The sequence below is a fragment of the Ammospiza caudacuta genome, chromosome 1, assembly GCF_027887145.1.
Source record: "Ammospiza caudacuta isolate bAmmCau1 chromosome 1, bAmmCau1.pri, whole genome shotgun sequence".
In the NCBI taxonomy this organism is placed as follows: Eukaryota; Metazoa; Chordata; class Aves; order Passeriformes; family Passerellidae; genus Ammospiza; species Ammospiza caudacuta.
In genome coordinates, this window is record NC_080593.1 from 65911222 (window position 1) to 65931329 (window position 20108).

The 20108-nt window shown below is 41.4% G+C and overlaps 1 protein-coding gene across 2 annotated transcripts in view; it reads right to left on the reverse strand.

The window, feature by feature from the left end:
• Positions 1-20108, reverse strand: part of ATXN1 (ataxin 1) — a 216097-nt gene that overhangs the window by 147202 nt on the left and 48787 nt on the right. For both annotated transcript variants that reach the window (XM_058810080.1, XM_058810071.1), the window contains one exon: positions 8123-8245. The gene's annotated coding sequence lies outside the window, so the exon portion shown is untranslated. The remainder of the gene's footprint in view (positions 1-8122; positions 8246-20108) is intronic.

Below are 20108 nucleotides of genomic sequence, written 5' to 3' on the forward strand. Positions count from 1 at the left end.
TTAAACATACCACATCACTTAGGTAACAGTAGTACCCCCACAATTCTTTGTCCTTAGTATTTCCACTCTCAGCATCCTGCTAAAGTACATTAAATACATAATCCTTGGTTTTCAAACTGAGGCAAAGACAGAAGGATGCTGTGGTGTCAACAAGTGCTTCAAGCTGGTCCAAGTCTCCCAAATCACCAATAATTTGTTCTGTCAGGCTACTTCTCTCAGAACAGCTGATAAAACACAGAAATAATTAAGCAAAAACTCATCACAACATAATGAAGCAGCATGATAGTGAAATCTTCATGCTGCTGAGGATGCAACACCTCTCTATCAGACATCTCCTGCCAGTTGCTGTGGATTCTTCAATAAAGCTCACGTAATACTACAAAAATGTGTAGAAACATAGAATGACTTTTGTCATCTGACACAACTCTATTTTGTTCTGGACTTTCAAGAAATCACAGTTCAAGCACACAGACATTCTTTGGAGAGCTGCCCTCAATGCTAAAAATGGCCATGGAATTGCACAAGGCAGGGGAGAGGGGAGGGAAGAAAATTCCAAGAAAACTTTGACTCATCCATTGTAATTCCTCAGGTTTTTGGAGCAGAGAATGGAATGCCGTCAAGCTAAAATTGACAGAGCTATTTTCTGATCTCTAAGTGATGTCAATACTTCACAAATCCACAAGTGCTGGGAAAATTTTTCTCTGCAAAATTCTAAGAATGACTCTTAAAATTTGTTGGGCTGGGGGGGGAACCCAGAGCTAAAAGAGGTACTTGAAATTAAACTCCTACGTAGGTATGTTTTTGAATACTGAGAGTATTAGGCTTCACAGCTTTTTGCTATCTGTGACTCAGACTTGCTGCCACAGGTGTCAAGTCATCAGGGACTTAACTGGAGCTCTGCAGAATCCTACTGCTTTGTGAATGTTTTTTTTAACTGTATGTTAAAAAATCATCCTCAAAGACAGACAAAAAGCAAGCTTTTCCACTCAGTAAAGACCTGAATCTTTCCAGTCACTAGATTTTACTGTCCTGTCACCTTTCACCTAGAAAAGCAGATTTTTCTGGTTTTCTGTTGTTTAATTCTTAAGGTTTTCAGAATAACATCATGTCCACCAGGGTTTTCAGAACAACACAATGTCAACCAAATCTAACAGGCAAAACAGCTTCAATAAAGTTCTGAGAATAACACATCTACTCTGGCACGCCAACACACTATTTTTAATTGAAGCTCATTAAAGATGTAATATAAGAAAAATTATATTCACTTCCAGCACTGTTCCATCAATGCAGTGAGATAATCATGCTGCTGTACCATACATAAAGCAATATTTATGAGTAGTGGTTTAAGTAATTTAATGGAAAGGCAGAAAGCAATGATTCATTCCTTGTTCTATCTGTTGCTGAAAAATTACTTTTGCCAATTGCAGGGCCCAAGCAGGCACACAGAGAGATTGCTTTCAAATGTTAGTAAAACAGAGACCTGGAAAATGAAAAGAGACAAGTCAGTTGAAATGCCGAACAAAAGGAAAAAAAATCTGGATTACAGATGAGAATTACTTTACAGAGCAGCATACAAATGCAGGCCTCTAAAGTAATTTAAACCAAATGCAGATTGAGACTGAAGTCATTTAGTGAGTCAGCACAGTAATAGGACACTAAAATTACAAGTGAGAAAAGTGCAATCCTTTTCATATAGCACACTCTATTCTATTCCAAATTTTCCCAAAAACAAATTAATTGTATCCTTTGTGTTGTACCTTCTTCGTTTCCTTTGGACTCAACCTCTACCTTCCAGAAAGAAATTAATTTCATGCAGGCTGACTAGTTGTGAGCTCTGATGTCTAGGACTTGAATTTCCCTTTCACAAAAGTTTCATCTCCAGACCATGACCACATTAATAAACAATCACTGGCATGAACACTACTGACCCTCTTCCAAGTTATGATTACTTTCCTCTGAAAACTCTTTCTTTTTTTTTTTTAAATTAACAGTTAAAACCAAAGCTGCAGAGAATCATTAAAACTTCTGCCTCCCAGATTCTGCCATCCCAGAGGTTTTGATCACCTACAGCCAGGTACAGATGGGGACTTCAGTGCTAAATATACCCCCCATCAGTCAAAGAAAGGCTTTGCTTTCTATCTGCCTCAAATATTTTTTAAAACCATAATGGTTTTTAAACTTAAAAAGCAATCTTCATCTCGTTCTTGCCTCATACTTTCAAAAAAATGTAATTCTGTGAAAGCCACAACAATTGCTTGTTCAATAGAGACTGCTACTCTCTGAAGTGCTTTCTCAGATAGATTTGTATGGACATACATGGGAGAAATGAATACTCCAAAAATATCCACAACAGATAACAAGTAGCGTCTAGAAACAACAAAAAGAAACAAAAAAAAAAGAAAAAGAAAGTCCTCCAAATGCAGCCCAAATTGGAACAAATGCCTACAGTAGCAACAGCACAGGAAGAGCAAAATGTTATTGTACATTACTGGCCTGCAGCCCACAATTACAAAAAATACTGCAGTATTCCGCAGTAACAGCATAAAATGTTATCATTTCAAACAAGCAGCTGCAGCACCCTGCGCACAGCAGCCACGTCGCAGAGAGCCAGCGGAGGAGAGGGCTGCCAAAGGACTCCCCACTGCAGAGGGAGAGTGGGCCACGGGGTTGGTGAACCCTTGGGATGCCTTCTCCTGACACCCACGGCTCCATCAGGGCACAAAGAACCACTGCTCAGCAGCAAAATGCTCCCACATGGGCTCCAGCTGCTGAGCCCTCCAGCAGAAGGGAATCATGATGCTCACTCTGCACTCTCCCTCTTGCTGTAGGTTGCCTTCTGCCAAATCTTTGCAATTTTCACATTGTCTTGGATTCAATAAAATCTCCCCCATCTCAGCTCCCCTGCACTAATGTCTGTGGTACCCAGCCCCCTGTTAACAGCCAGCCAGCCAGCAGGTTTGAACAGTGGCCTAGCCAGGGGCTCTCAGAGCAGAGGTTGGCATACAGTGCCATTGTGATGGCTACCATTCCCCTCCCCAGACAGTGAGCAGCAGCTCCACTACAGGTCAGCAGAAGGGGAGAAAACACGCACACAAGTTTATCAGCAATGCTTATGTTGACTGCTGTACCCAAGGATGGCCAGCACAGAGGGCAGTCCCACCACAGCAAACAAAAAACCCCAAAAATTAACAGGTAAGTCCATCTGCTCACTGGCATGCATTGCACACTAATGAACAGCCCTAAGCAGGAACACATCTACCAAATTTGGGTTCTGCATGGATCATAAAAAAAGACCATTTAAGAAGTTACATGTTTTCTGCAAACTTAATGTACTTGCAGAACAAGCAATCAGAGGGAAAAGCAAAGCAGAAACCCTAACTAATGCAGGTTCAGCTAACCAGTTTCAGCTGAGATGGAGTTAATTTTCTTCCTAGTAGCTTGTAAGTTTTGTGGGTCTTGGATTTAGCATGAGAATAATGTTAATAACATACTCATGTTTTAGTTGCTCAGTAGTCAAGGACTTTCCATTTTCCCAGTTCTGCTGGCAAGGAGGTACACAAGAAGCTGGGAGGGAGCATGACCCAAACTGGCCAAAGGGATATTCCATACAATAGAGCATCCTGCTCAATCTGTCAGCTGGGGGAGTTGTCCAGGAGGGGCTGATGGCTGCTTGGGGACAGGCTGGGTATCAGTCACTGGCTCGTGAGCAGCTATGCTGTGTGTCACTTGTCTTTCTCACATTTTATTTCTCTTTCTCTTCTGGTTGCCTCCCTTTTCATTACATCATCATAATCATCATTACCACTACTGTTGTTACTGTTTTTGCCATTGTTGTATAATTAAACTGTTCTTATCTCACCACAGGGGTTTTACCTACTTTTTTCCCAATTCTCTTACCCATCCCACTGTGGGGGTACAGGGAGTGAGTAGCTACATAGCACTTGATTGTCATCTGGGGTCAAGCCATGACACTCGTGCTTCCTGTACAGCCTGCAAATAGTACAGATTCTCCAGACAAAACTGCAAAGCCTGAGCTTTGCCTCAGCTACCAATTCCACCTCAGGTATTTGGCCCACTGTCCAACAAGCCCGAAGTTAAGTTTGAAATACACAAACACTGTTGGGGCACCTTTTAGAGATATTCAAACCATGATGAAAACTGTTTCTCATGCAGCCAACCAGAGATATGTTTTCAGGAGGTAGCAAGCTAACTGCCATACCTAAATACTTCCCAGTTCACCTGCACTTCTCATCTTTCCCACACCAGATTTCTCTGCCAAATACAAAGGAGACTGTACTGTATATATGTGCAATATATATGCAATAAACTGCAGTAATATATGCACTAGATTGAAATACTGTATCCTCATAAGCAATTCATTGGATGAAGGATTCAAAGTCCCACAGGGAGTACTGCAAATACACATTAAGTCTCTGGGTGCTGGATTTGACTCTCTGACGTACGTAACAGATGTGTAAAATAACACATAACCAGATGCCTCTCTAGTGCATGCACAGCTAGAGACTGAAAAGCCTAAAATGTTGTGTCCAAGGGCAAAAGAAAAGGGAGAGTATAAAAACAGAACCACATATCTAGCAAGAAATGAAAAATTTGGGCCTTATGGACTTCTTGTCTACAATGCTGAAATTTTTCATGTCTGTAATTCAGCTATGGTATCTCAAGACAGGACTTTTCAGGAGGTGGCAGTCCAGCCACTGTGGCCTGATTTGTTCCATGCCAGGGTGATAAATCATTTCTTGATGTCTTTGGAATTTCAGGATCCTACTTCCAAAGCCTCCACTGTGATTTCAAAGATCTCCATCCAGAAGAGTGGTCTAACTCCGTAGAAGAAAAAAAAATACTCAGGAAAAAAAGCAATTGGCTGTATAACAGTCACCACCACAGAGGCCTTTCTCCTTTCCCTAAGTTGGTGTGTCCTGGCCACAGTGGCTAGGAGAAAATAGCTTCTGTGCTTTTGCAATAACCTTCTAAGGCAGAGGAGAATGGTGGGTGAGAAAAAGTCAAAAACTTGTTTAAAAGCCTCAGTCTAAAATTCCTGGCTACTCCCATTTCATGAAGTAACTTAAAACCACTCTCTGCTAGAAACTGTGTGAACCACTGACTTCAGCTCTGGATCCTGCCTTTTGCAAAGCTGCTGGTGGGCTTGGATCTAAGGCTTTGGTTCAAGCTCTTATGTACTCCATACTGAAATTAACTATACTATACATCCTTTACAATAAATAGCCTCACAGTGAGGACGGACAGGATCGGCACAGTTCATTTTTCCATCACTCTTTTGGAAGTTTAGGGAAAGCAATGGAAACATGACAGCTTTTGAATATTTTGCCTTATGTGGTTTACAGGCAGCATAGTGAATGGCTGTGCAAACTTCACCCATTTTCCTGGGACATGCAGTGTGACAGTGTGAGTCCCGGGCAGTGCCCACCAGAGCAGAGCAGAAGGGGCACGGTGGCACTGGCACGGCCACATCTCGCCACAGTGCTGCCCTGCACTGTGCCACTGCACTCTCCTGCCTCCATGCATTGAAGGTCTCCCTTCTCTGTCTTCACCACCTCCTCTTTACAAAGGCTCACACACACATACTGAAACAAAAGAATAATTTTATTATGTGTTTGGCAGCCTATGCACTTTCCTTCTGATTCACAATAGCGGCACCCCATTGAAAAGATCCACATACAGGGGATGGAGAAAAAAAAAATCTTAAGTCTCTAGCAAGCACACATATTATCAAAGCCTCACTTCCACTTAACACAAGTTGCTTTGGGATCTAATGCAGTTGATTAGAGGGGAAATACAAACAAACAAACAAAGTCTTCTTCCATTAGCCAGGGGAGGGGGTGGGGAAATCGAACCAGTGCCATCTTTGTTGAAGAGCTCCACAAAACTAATGGTTCAGGAGAGCTGAGGAGCATGGTCAGGGGACAATTTGTGACTGATCACTGCCATCTGAACATGGCATGCTGACAGCTGAATGAAGAGCAAAACAAAAAAGGCATGTGTTTAATCTGGGCAGGCTCGGTCCCCTGTGTTCACTCCCAGTGCAAAATACAAAGCAGGAGAGAGTCAGTCTCTCTGCCTGCTCAGCTCAGCGCCCACATAACTCCCTGGCATATACCACAGGACCTTCTCCATGCACACAAATGGGGGCATTATTGCTCCACATGCTGAAAAAAAATAAGAAAGGAGAAGGATAGCGGTACAATTTAATATATCCTAATATGGATCTTTTGGCACCAAAGAGGTTCCCTCAAATACTCTGACAATGAGCTCCTGCACTCTGTGATAAAAAAAAAGCTAAAAACAACCTCAACGATTTTCTGAGCGTAACATAGAGCTGATAAAATTACTATAAAGGCCACAGAGATGCTACAAAATACCTCTTCCTGAACTTCAACGTGCGCTTCCTCAGAGAGCAACAAGAAGGCAATTGTGAAAGGAAAATCATGCGCCTTATCCTGGCCTGACATCAATGAAAAGAAGGCAGCAATAAAAGCATTTTGATTTATGCTCCACAGAACCAAGAGAGTGGGATGGACAGAAAGCAAAGGTAGGCTGAGGGTGATCACACAAAGGAGCATTTCTTTCACTGGTTTGGCCAAGACTGTCACCTGCACCTGAAACAGGGCTTGTCCCAGAGAGAAAGGCATTACCTGACCTCAGCCTTCAAACAGGTTTGCACTAATACCTCATTTCACAACTACAAAAAGTGCCTGCTGAAAGAGTTCTGTATTCCTGTTTGGGATCACAGTCCCTAGTGCAAGACCTGCACATGAAAAGGAGTTGGCTACACTGATTTGAAAAACTTTTGACCTGTTCAGAAAAATCAGTACAAATACCTACAGGACCACTACAATCTCCCAAGCAATGGCCCCCGTTCACTGACCAGAAAGGAAATATTTAGCTCTCTGCAGTGGGCCTGTTGATTTCAAAAGAAACTTAATAGCTCTGTTCCTACAAAGCAAAATACAGAGCAGTCACCAGGGTTTGGCTACGCTCTGCTCTCCTCTGAAATCTGGTAAGCAACATATGCCTGCAAATGCCACTTGCCAAAAGGTTTTAATTCTCTGCACATTTATGGGAATGTATACTCTGCTTCTTTCAGGTTATATGTGTCTTTTTGATTCTGCAGATTCCTTACAGCAGTTTTGTCTCTTTCAGCACAATTGTGGGGCAGAAGAGAATAAATAATTTAAAATTTTTATTTAAGGAAGATGCTGGTGTTTTTTAGTGTTCATTTATGCAACATTTTCATTGGTTAAAAGTTTTACAACTGTAGTATCTTCTCCTTACTAGATTCAAGTTTGATTCTTTTCTAATGAGAAATGTAAACAAAACAAACAAAAAATAAGACTAGAGGGAAAAGGTGAGCTTCTCCTTGTGCCTCGTCATTGTCTTTATTAAAAAAAATTAACTCTGACAACACAATTCAGCCTCAGCCAGGGAACATTTAGTTCAGTTGTTATTCAAATATCCAAGTGCAATATGCAACTCTAGTTATGAAAGGGGACATTATTTTCTTTATACGTTAAACTCCATTTGTTCAAAGGCATACTGATGAAGCAATTAAGGCAGATGTATTGTTAAAGCTGGTATAGAATTCACAGGCTTTGCTAAGAAGTTTGGTATTTCAATGAGGTGTTTAAACATAAAAATGAGAACTATGTATTTAATATAAAAATATCACTTAAGAATGCTGCAAAATCAGATTACTCATGACATATCACCAACAGTAAGAGATTAGTATATGCATTTTTCTGACTGGGTGTTGTATCTTCTTCAATAGTTCCCATATGATATAGATTCCAAACTTTCCTAACTTTCAGAGAGAATAGCCTCATTGATTTAAACAGGGCCTAACCCTTATAAATGTCAGAATGATTGCCAGTTTGTGGGACTGGAACTCACGGGGCTCATTTTCAAAAAGATAAGTGCATTACGTATTTTTACTGCTGTTTCTGGGTTTGCCGTTACCGTTCTCTCCCTCCCTCTCCTGTCTGTTTTTATTGCCTTCAACAACAATATCATGACACTCCGAGGTAAATAATGATTAATTTAATTACAAACTAACTGTAACTTATGACAAGATCCTTCAATCACTTACCTCAAATCATGAGTGTTTCAAGATGCAATTGTTAATCTCCTTTTCTCTCCCCTCTCACAGGAGATGTTGCAGACTTTTTTTTCTGGTATTTTGCATTAAAACTCTTTCCCTGTGCTCCAGGATCTTAAACAAAAACAAAAAAAGAAACACTCAGAATGAAAACGTCATTTCAAGCAATTGGTGGGTGGCTCAGGGGAAATCCCTGACCTTTTCTGCATGTATGTTTCATTATCTAAAGCAAGTGTGGTAACTTCCTCCAGCAACAGCTCTTCTGTGAGCTGTACTTAAAAAATAAAATTAAAAAAGACCCAAGTGAACAAAAAAAAAAATAAAACACTGGTTTAGATCACTCAAAACCATGGCATTTTAAAAATCCATAAGATAAGCGCACTACAAAGTATTCATTTAAAGTACAATCCAGGATATACCAGACTCCACAAATTTATGGCAGCGAAAATTGAAGAAAACCCAGAACGCAAACCAGAAGAAAAATCATTATGTAAAGTATTAAACTGCTACCCAGTTTTATTCCTGCAATCACTGTTACTATCACTAATAGAACATATACAGCCCTCTCCCTCAGTCTTCACTGAGTTCCTGTAGTATTTCTGTAGTAGCAGCGTGGGGGAAGTAGTAGCTGTGCTGGAGAAGCAATGCAGCATTAGCACTACAAAACCCAGCCCAGCTGTCGAGGGAGGAAGGAAGGGAGGAGGAGCGACAAAGTAGATGAGTTCAGTGTAAGTGGCAGGTCTCTAATACAATCAATTTTGACATTTTCTACCATCACCAAAAAAGGTCTGAAGGCTTTTGACTTTTCAGCGAGTGCTGCTACCGAGAACAGTTTCTCACCGCCCCCTGTTTCACCCTCCTCCCTCTCCTGTACCTGCAGGAAGGCTTGGCCAAGGGCCAGCTGAGTACGTAAGACTCCAAACCAGGCTCTGTCAGCAGGAAAACACTGCCAGCCAGTGCAGAGTTCACGTTCCCTCTGAGAGCGTGGTCTTGCATTTGCATGGCCTCTCTGGATTACAAACATCCCAGCTATTTCTCTATGAACAATTTTTAGGACCAACAACCACATTCATTTTTGTTCTGTAAAAAGGCTGAAAGAAACTGTTCCCAGGGTTACACCTGTGGTTACCCCCACTGAAGCCAACAAATTTACACAACATGACAACGAGAGGATTTGACCTTGTGTGCACGTAAGCCAGAATACTTTGATTTTCTGCCTTGGCGAGAACAGACAGGTCTGAATAATTTTCCCCTTGCTTTTAATTAAGAAATGAAGACAATATTCACAGCCTTCTGTGGCTTTATATACCTCAAAAAAGACAACTTTTGGAAAAGTGGTCAAAACTTCAAAAAGTACAGCTTTCTACACCACAGTGCATTCCCCCACACACCCTGGAGGAGAACAACCCAAAACTTGAAGCAGACCACAACATACAAATAAGGGGGACCTTGACACCTGTACAAAGGCTGTGCCTATGTCACCACTCCCCAAAGCTGCTTATTGTACAAAATACTCAAGCTAGGCCCCTACTCCACCATGCTTATTCCCGCTGACATGGTGCTGCCTCTTCCTTCAAGGAGCCTGCTCTCACTCTACACCAGTCAAGGCTGCAGGAGCCAAGCCTACCACTTGCAGGAAGCAGACAAAGTCCTCCAAATCTGTGACACATGTCCAGAGAAGGCTGCAAGTTCAAAGTGAAATGAGGACAGTCTGTCCATGACTCATGCTACCTAGAAACCCTTCTTAATTTAAGAAAAAGTGTTAAAGGGATTATCTTACAGAGCATCACCCTGCCGAATCAACTAGGTTCTGCCTCTCATTTTTTTCCTGAACTCAAATACAAGGTGGCCAAAGATCAAAACCAGCATAAAATTCTCCCTTTCTCACTTTACATACTTACATTTTAATGCTCTGTTTAAAGAGTCAAATAAAACTGTTTGATGGACAGATTCCCAGCTATCCTCCACGCTTTTTTGCATGACCTATGGGCAAATGCTATGTGACACTTCCTGAAAGGCTGAAATAGCTCTGAATGACACTTGAGCTTCTATAGTACAACTACAGCATGAGTGTTTGGCTCCTAATGCAGACTGTCACTTAACCCAAAATTTCCCCTGCCCCTGTCTCTACAACAAAAATAAGAGCATTCCCCCGCCTCAGAGGACTGATGTAAGGAACAGAACTCCCATGCTGATTTAGTGGACAACCTGGAAAGAAGGAGAAAGTCATAGAAAGTTACAGATCTCTTAACTCAGGCTAAAACTTCACATACCCAGAAAAAGACCCTGCAAACCAAAATAAGGAGTAATCAGCCTGCCCCTCTGAAACCATTTTGCTGGATAGTCATTTCACTAGTACAACTCTCTTCTCCAGGGTGCTCCCAGCAAGCGTGGGGGACACTGAATGGATTCACTGTATTCACACAACAGCTTTACAGCTGCTGAAAAAAGGCCTATTGTAGGCTTGCATTTTACTATCTCGAGTAGCATACATGAAGTTGCTGTACAGCTTCCATTACCCATCTGATCCTTACAGAAACAGGAGCAACAAATCAGGGTTTGTCAAAAGAAAGCAAATGTAACTGCAACAGAGGAAATAGTCTGGTTTTCAAAAAAAAACAGAAGTAACAATTTATATATCAGAGGATAAAACACTAAAAATTCAGTGTCGCAAAAATACTTGAAACTCATTCTGACATCCTTTTTTTGTTACAATATAATATCTGTGAGCCAAATTCAAATTTCCCCATCAGAAAGGAGCACCATGCCTGCCATACATCTATGCGCTTCCTGCAGTCATGAGATGCACATGGCTTGCACCTCCATGCATTTATAATATTTTCTCAGTAACCAAAATAGCATCAAAACCAACAGTGAACTCTTAAAACAGAATTGTTGGGTCACACTTTACAAAGACTGACTCAATAACTAGATAATCCTGGACTTTGCAAAACATGTGAGTAGATCTGACAGCCCCTTCATAGCGTCTGTGGAGTCAGGGAAAAAGGACAATCCTGAATTAGACTGGGAATTCCTCCCAGCATTCGACTACTCCACTCTCCCCCTTCTGGAGAAATGAATGCAGCTTCAAACAAATTACAGGAATATCTTGTCAGCTCCTTCACTCTTGCCGGTGCAATAAATGAGGCGGTGCTTGGCTTCTCTAGCTCCCAGCAGAGGCAGGTCTGAAGTACAAATCCTCCTTCCTCCTCCCATACACACAGCATTAACCCTGCCAGCTGCAAAGATGCCAAACTGAGCCAGGACTATCCAGCAGCCTATCTCAGCTGCAGCACACACTACTAGTAACCCCCAAGAATTAAATGATGGTTGTTCAGCACACATCTCCTCAAAACACAGCACTTCCCTCAAAAGCAACAAAATTGGACAAAAGTTACAGGATCAATTTCTCTGCCTTCTGGCTTTAGAACCATAGGAACACAACAGGTGCTGTGCTGCTCTGCACTAAAAGGCAGAAATATTTTGGTTTTTAGTGAGAGCTGAGAAAGGCACCACCCCTTGCTTGCCAGCTTGGGACTGTAAGAAACTACCAAGAGAATAGCAGTCTGATAAAATACCAGCAGTAGAATGCCTCTTTTCCCCCAGTCTTCCTTCATTTCACAGTGGGGCCTCTTTCAAAAGGCCGCTGGAGCTGAATGGACTGAGATGATTTTCCATTCTAGGTAAACTGCACGTACGCTATGTTAGCATGACTTGACTGTGATCAAAACTGACGAAAAACCACAGCAATGGAAACAAAGACTCAAGTAAAGAGAGAAATTAAGACAAGCTACAGAGAAAGACTACTCTCTTATTTCTGGATTTGTGTAGGCTTACCTACCTCCAAGCCTGGGGGGCAGACAAGACTGCCAGCCTCCCTTGCCATCCCCAGGGCAAGCAGTTCTGGGGTGGGCCTGGGCAAAAGTAGTACTAGTGCACGTGACAGGACAGAGCCAAGGCCAGTTGAGAACAGTGGATTGCTAAAATGTGATCTCATTTTGGAATGAGCTGTGAGGGATGAAGAAATCACAGCACCAGGCTCTCTGCACACCTCTCGCCATGGGGACAGGAACTCTTCCTCCCAGATCTCACAGGAATGGACCTGCTACTCTCCCTTGCCTCTGCCAAGGGTCTGGCAGGCTCAGGCACACGTTCCTACGTGCCATTTACTCCTTTTCTTGCCTTCTGCTCATAAGCACACACACACCATGAACTCCTCTCTTTTCTTAACAGCCGAAGTGACTTTATTGCATGATTTTTGGACTAGAACTACCAGCCCACGCTCACTGCCCCCATGCCTTGATGCCACCTGTTTATCATTACAAGGTGACACAGAGCCATGCTCTCCCCCACTTACCCTGAGGCGTGTCATGTCTTTCCAAGTCATAAAGCCCCAGTCTCATCAGGTGCTGACCTCAGGCTCTCCCTGGCACCCTAAGTGCCTCCTTTATCCCAGCATGAAGGTCTGAGAGAGACAGACTGCATCACAAGTCAGTGGCTTCATCCCTTGGCAGCGACCCTGCCATATGACTGCCTGTGCTCAGAGGCACAGCCCTCCTTGGCTCACGACCTCTGAAAACAAGGAATGCCAGTGGATGCAGAGCTGAATACCCTCCACCCACTCTTTCACTGGCCAAGCTGCTCTGAACAGTAACCCTGTAAAAGTTCAACGTGTTGCCCACAAAAAGCAGCAGGCAGGCGTGCCTCTGCTGAAGAGCACATACATTCTAGAAAGAGATGTTAAGAAAATGAAATATGGTGTGATATTCAATGAGCAGATACATTCTAGTTTCTTCAAAGAAGGGCTCTAGAAAAACAACAGAAATTCCATGTGTTTTGGAACAGATGGGCCTCGTATTTTTTTCCTATTGCAGTCTGCTTTACTTACTCATCTCACCTACCTTCTAGCTATATGAGGTTGTTTTTTGGGATCTAGTTCCTTGCTGCTATATAGAAAGATCTGAACAATCAATATTCCTTATACAATCATGTATCTCCAGTGACAGAGAGTACAGGAGACATTCAGGACATTTCAAAAGAAACCTGTGATGACCTTTATTGCAGGAAACTTTGGAGGCCTTACCATAAGCTGCTTTTAGAATAGAAATTTGACTAAGCTACAACCAGCTCAGCACCACTGTGGTTTGGTCTTACTTTTTGAGAGTAGCAGGACTATGCCAGCAGCTAAGATCTTCCACGCAGAGGAAGAAATGTTGTCACCTGCCTGGATTCAGTGAGTTGGTTGGCCACAAAGATTGGTTGGTTTTTTTGTAGTCAAGCCTAGTCCTTTAATCAAGAAGAGACAGGAAACTGAGAAAGACAATGCTTTTCTGTAAGTCTACTTCCAAACTTGTCATTTGTAAAAAAAAAAAAAAAAAAAAACTTGAAACACTGTACTCCTACTTCTGTCACCTCTACTTCTTCCTTTCCTTCAGCACAAGCCATAACACGAGCATTTCAGCAAATACCAGGTCTGGCTGTATGCTCCCTGGGCTGCCAGCTGTCAGATCCAGAAAGCAGGACTGTCACATCTGCCAGACCGGCTCTCACACCTACTGTCTCAGATAACGTCATGTATTTTTCCAAGTCATGCTAGCAATAATATGACATTACACATCCCCTTCCCTGCCTCAGGACACACACCAAAAAGAGGCTGTACACCTTTAAATTAAGCATGCTCAGCCAGCGTCTTTGGATGGCTGAGAGCCTCAGCTGAGTGCAGTGTCTGTCTGAGCAGCCTCTGTGACTGAAGGTTACAAGCACTGTCCCCACATGCTCACATCAGCAGGTCAAACACCAGCCACTAGACATGAGTCATTACTGGTTAAGCATCTAATGTGCACTTGGCATTGTATAAGCTCCTTAAAGAAGATACGATCCTTTCAGTAGAAGATTTCTTCTTTTTAACTTCTCAAAACAGCCTTCCTTCTCAGAAGCCTACTCACATCAACCTTCCCCTTTCAGTAATAATTACAAAGAAAAGGGAAGAGAGAACAAAAAGAAAGAAAAATTATTAAACCTGTTTCACTAACTGGCACAACTATACACAATCACATTACTGAAATATGTCTTTCTTTCCATGCCTTCATCCCACTACATCCCTACAGGGCAAAGCTACCATCTGCTTTTGCTAGATCAGGAATGCAGTGTTTAAAGCAAGTCTCCAGGTAATCCATCCTGCCTGGGCTTTCACTTCTATTGTGGGGTGTTCCTGCAGCACATGAACAAATCCCTCTTGCCAGGAATTAACTAGAAGCATCATGTTCCCCAGAGTGAGCAGCCAGCAGCACCAGACAGCTCAAAAGCAACCAGAAAACATGCCTGGTGCAAGTCTCAGCATCCCACCACAGTTTTCACAGATACTCTCTCCAGTTGGTCCACACTACTTTTTAATATAGGTATAATCATAAAAATCAAATATTCTGCTGTCATTCTTCATGCCACCAAATTAAAAGATATTATTATATTCCATTCTAATATTGCAACAGTGGAATACTGACAAGCAGCAAGAGCATCTTGAAGTGAACAATGTAAAGAATAGATCAAAGTAGTTTCAGCTACAATAATGAACCTAATTTCTGTAGTTTTACAATGAGCTCTTCTAGTCTTTCAATTATCTTCTCTTTGTCCTACATGAAAGTAGCAAGAAAACAGTTACAGAAGGGGAAAAGTAAAACAAACTGAAAGTGTTCTCTTCATCTTTCAGCAAAATAGTAAAGAATTATTAGATAAGGGAAAAAGTAAACCAAAGTGGATAAAAAGACCAAAAAAAGTACTACCTTTAAACCCCATGAAAGATAATACTACTACCATTAAACCCCATGAAAGATAATAAATATTAGGCATAATAATAAAAATTCAGGCATTAGTTGTAAAAATTGCCAGCAGAAAATTTTAGGCAGCAGTGTTTTTTACTATATTGTCATCTGAGCTTATATCAAATGTCCTCTGGTTTTGGTCCTCACAGTAGATCTTTTGTTCTCTTTGAAAATGTCATTAAATAGACCCTCAAAATCTTGACACTTATCATAACTAATTCAATTAATAAGACAGTCATCACATCCTTTTTCAGAGCATGAAAAGCCAAGAATTCTATGACATGATATCTAGCATTACTTTTTGCCACCCATTAAAAAGCACCTGCTGAGTCTGTGGAGGTTTTCAGGCCAGTGGCTAAAAGTCACCTGTACACAATCCCCCAGACTTGTTTCTCTTCCTCATCAGCTGTTTGTCCCTAGCAGTAGCAAGAGCATGACACACTAGAGTTTCACTGGAAGCTGCTAAGAAATACCTTGTGATAGAAACTTTCTTGAGTTTCAGGTGCAGGAAACCAACTAAACCTCACTTATTAATCTGTTCAACTTTTGTTAAACTGTTCTGGACCTGGCCGCAAATTTGTGAGCAAAAGTGACATTGACCACCATGCTGAGGACCTGGCTGAGACCAAGTGAAATGCTCTCCTAGTATTCAAATTCTTCTTGAAAGTTTCTCTCTTCCTTCACACGCCTTCCATGCAGGAGACAACTCTGAGGTCACTGCAAGCAGGAAGCCCAAGCACAGAGGAAGTGTGTGTAAAATCCACAGTCTCAACTCCACCACCACCGTCCATTTTCATGAATGAAAAAGGCAGAGTCAGTATGGGAAGCTGGGCCCTGTCACAATTGCTACCATCTTGTTTGGCCTTTTCCCTCCAAAGCAATGTGGAGTTGTGTTAGTTTCCTGCAAAGGTAATTGTTTCTATGTATTAAACCAGCCAGGGACATGGTTTCTAATATGGTTAATTTTTAACAGCACAGCTTTGGGCCTAACTCCTTGTCCTGCGTTTTCAAGAGCTGTTTGAGAAAGTTTGGGACTTTTAATAAGTGATCTCTGTGTTTAAACTGCATTCCCTGGTAACTCTATGCACAGGACAGAGAAAGTGGGCTGGGCTCTAACCTCCCAGCTCAGCTGCACAGACCAGCACCATGTTCCATCTGTCACAGAGCCCTGGTCACATCACCTTGTCCATCTGTCCCAGGCTCCATTTGAATCATACAGAATATGTGAAATGAGTGAAGGTGCTGTTAGTTTAGAGTAAGCTGAACATTTACAATCTGACATTTACCAATAAAGCACAGGTAAAGTAAAAGGATGTGGGATATTCTCCGTCATTAAAAGACCGAGCAGTCCCATACACAGTGGAGTCCATGAAGGCTGGTTCCTGTGGCTTTGCCTCCACATGACCCCATGCAAAGAAAGATGCATGCTCTGAGCAAAGCTTACCCTGAGCAATGGCTCATCCCATCACACTCTCACATTTCTGATAGGACACACCAGCCTTTCCTCCAGAAAGGTCACCCTTTTCTGTCATTGTTCTATACTCAAATCTTTGTTCCACAAAACTGCTCAGTGCTCAAGCTGCCTGTTAAATTTAGCTGGAATTGGCCAGTGGACTCCAACCTTACTGCAGAGACTCAGGGAGATACAAAGACAGTGTAACTCCAGAAGGAAAACAAACTAAAATATTCATCTTGGCCTGAAAAAAATTATGTTGAACTGGCAAGAAAGGCAAACCAATGGATCTGATGTTAAAACTCAGAACTGCAGTGCAAGTTCTGTAACAGTCATCAGTAACAAAATAAAGCATCGTCTTGCCCAGGGAGGTTTATTTTACTTAGGCTGGTTTGAAACATAGCTTTACTTGTACTTACTGTGAACTACATTCTGTTTATGAATAATATTAGGTCTATCTTCTGGGAAATTAAATTGTAATCTGTTCTCTGTTCCATTTCTTTAACACATTCAGTTTACTACTCTAACTTATTTGTGATTTACCAAATTCCAATTACAGAAAGTAGGACAACATTTTGTTCCTATGCAAGACAGGAAAAGTACCAATAACAGAGTCAAATCTGCTTCAAATGACAGAGGACAAGTAGATGTCTGGGGTTTTTGAGGAGAGGTGAGATAATGAAAGGGTTTTTCCCCTGGAGGATCAAAACAAACTATTTTCCTTTACATTATTCATAATATAAGACAGATATCGTTAGAAACAAAGCTAAGTTTATGGAACATTCACAATGTTGCATATGGCAACATGTGTCTAATTAATTTTGGTGAACAGAATTTGGAACCAGAAAAATTATTTACAGCCTTATTTGTTTTGGATATATTTACCTCTTTATGTATATGCACATGTACTAATGTGGGCTGCAGTGCAGTCTCTCCAGCATTTATTCATACCTAGGACAAAAGTGCTTTCAACCTGCATATATTTGTCATGACAAAGACAGCACTGATCAGTTTCATTTTCTGGCACCAGCCTGTGTCAATTTTAACATTATACTGTCTTTTCCAACAATTCCTTGACTTTAGACCTAGGGTTTCTCTTTGGTGTCTACAGCTAGTAACTCTACCATCACATAACTTTTCCTGTCACCGCTGTCCTGGAGAAAATGAAAGTAACTCTTCAGCCGGTCTCTGCAGGATGATCGACATTTGCAAGGAAACCAACTGTGCAATTTTCTTTCAAATAGGCTGAAACAGACAACAACCCACTTTCAGTAGCTGGTATATTACTAAAAAAAAAAAAAAAGAATGATAATTACATAATTGCCTTAAAATAAGTTAAAAAACCACAAACACGCCTCCTTGTACTAGTCCCCTGGCTCTTATTTTGTGCTAAAATACATATGCCTTAACATATAGGTATATATTTAAGTGCAATCTACACTAGATTAATCAATTTAAGGCTCAAAAAAAAATTAAAGATATTTTGAAAGTCAGCAAGGACAATTATGCTCCTTTAGGCTTATGATAATCATATAAGAGGACATAAAATTTGAAGTTAGATTCTTCCCCAGAGTGGGAAACAACCCTTCATTTCATACAAGTGAGTTGCATCAAGCTCAGAAATTTGCTGTGTAGTATTTTCAGAAAGACATCTAAACTCTACAGAAATATTTCATCCACCTGTAAATGCACTACTTTCCTAGGCCTTTTCATGGTTATTACTGGGATCTTCTCTTTATTTTTAAAAACAAACTGTTCTTCATTGTGAAAGAATGAAATGCTGCCCCTGCTCTCCCAAGTTCCAGTGAGTGTAATTGTCACCAAGCACTGACACATTTGTACTAGAGAAAAATGTTTCATTAAAAAAAAATCCTTCACTCTTACTGCAGTATTTTTTCAGGAGTGCTTTCCACATATGTTAAAATGTTACTTAAATTAGCATCTGCTATTTAAAATCTGTGCCTTTGAAAAATAACAGCAGCTGATCAACACACAAAACCATGATATTCTCATTTTTTGCATCTTTTTGGAGCACTGGAGATTGGTATGCATAAACAAACAGAAATGGAATCCCTCCACCTCCCATCGACATTATGAGCCACAGAAGTGGGAAAAGACATGATTTGGGGTTTTTCCTACATCAAAAGATTTTGAAGCACACTCTCCAGAATAAGCCAAGGAAGGTCTTTCAGGTCCCAAAGCATTTATATGCTTAACTTTAGGGGCTCTGGAAGTGAGCAGAACTACTCAGATTTACAAGTTAAACACCCACTCAGCCAGAACTGTAATCCAAGCCAGTCAGCAATACCACTGTTAACTGTCTGGAGGAGCTGAATTTCTTCCCTCTGTCCCACAGCTTTCCCTTTCTTTTTATTTCCAGAAGCAAGATGAAAGATAAAAGGGCCTTCTGCTATTTGTACTAATCACCTATTAGTCACAGGAGCCTGAAAGGCAAACTGACACATCCACTCATTTTTACTGTTTCCAGTATTTACAGTATTATTTCTCCAGGACTGTGAAGCAGCTGCCAGTGATTACTAGAATTTGGCATGTAGAAGCTCATGTATATGAAAAAAACACGATCAAACAATATGCAGCTCATTAAAGAAAGTTTGTAACTCTGTTCCCTGCCCTAATACTTTGTTTTTATCTCCTGGAAATATTTACCATACCACCTGATTAGGATGAACTGCTTATGTATTTTGAAAATACAAATTATGCCATCAGTCATTCATGGTATGACAGCAAACGTGCAATTATACAGCTCGGCAAGCTCCCGCAGTGCACCAAGGCAGGCACAGCCCTACTCAGCACAACCAACCCAACCTTTACTGATCTCAAACCAAAACTTGGGCAATCAAAGAGCCCACACTCTGAAGAACAAAGCTTGGACTGGCACAAACACATTCACCAGAGTGATCAGAGCCATGTCTTTCCAGTCTGCATCTGCAGGCAAGGTGAGAGGGAAGCACTTGCACACTTTCCTAGATGTGTAACAAATCTACTTTAAGATTCATTTCCCAGAGTTGGACTTCTGTGCCAAGAAGTTAAGGGACCTCAATCCCACGTCAAAACCCACTGTCATTCTTTCTTCTCTCTCCTCTCCAATTTTCTTTTGTGCTTTTATGGTCCTCTATGTGAGGATTCAGTCCTTCACATACATGCAGAACTGTACATCCAGGGTGTCACCTTTGGCTTGCAGGAGTAGGATCCAACTCTCTTCGACTGTGACAGCTCAACAGAATGTGCCCTATGACCACCAGGACTGACAGGGTTGGGGTTAGGAAGGGTTAGGTTAAGAACCTAGGGAAATCTACCCGTCAGCTTTTACTTTGGTCCTCCTTTCTACCTCTCCTATCAGACTTAAAAGCCCCTCCCTACACAAAACTGGCAATAATATTTGCAGTGAGCTAGAAGGCAGAAAAGTAAGAAATTATAGTGTAAGTATAAAATTCATGCTGTTGTATTTATTTCCAATTTCGTGTCTCTATCACAGCACAATTAAAACTCTCCAACAATAAAAAGCTAGTTTCCTCTCTGTTGATGTGATACACTATCTTGACTCACACAATACGGGATTCACCCAAGGCTGCAACTCATTCAGAAAGCTAGCACAAATGCCATTTCCTATTTAAAATCCAAATGAGGTTTGAAAAGATCAGCCTACATCTACATAAACCTCTTCCTTACTCCTTCAGAGCGGAGA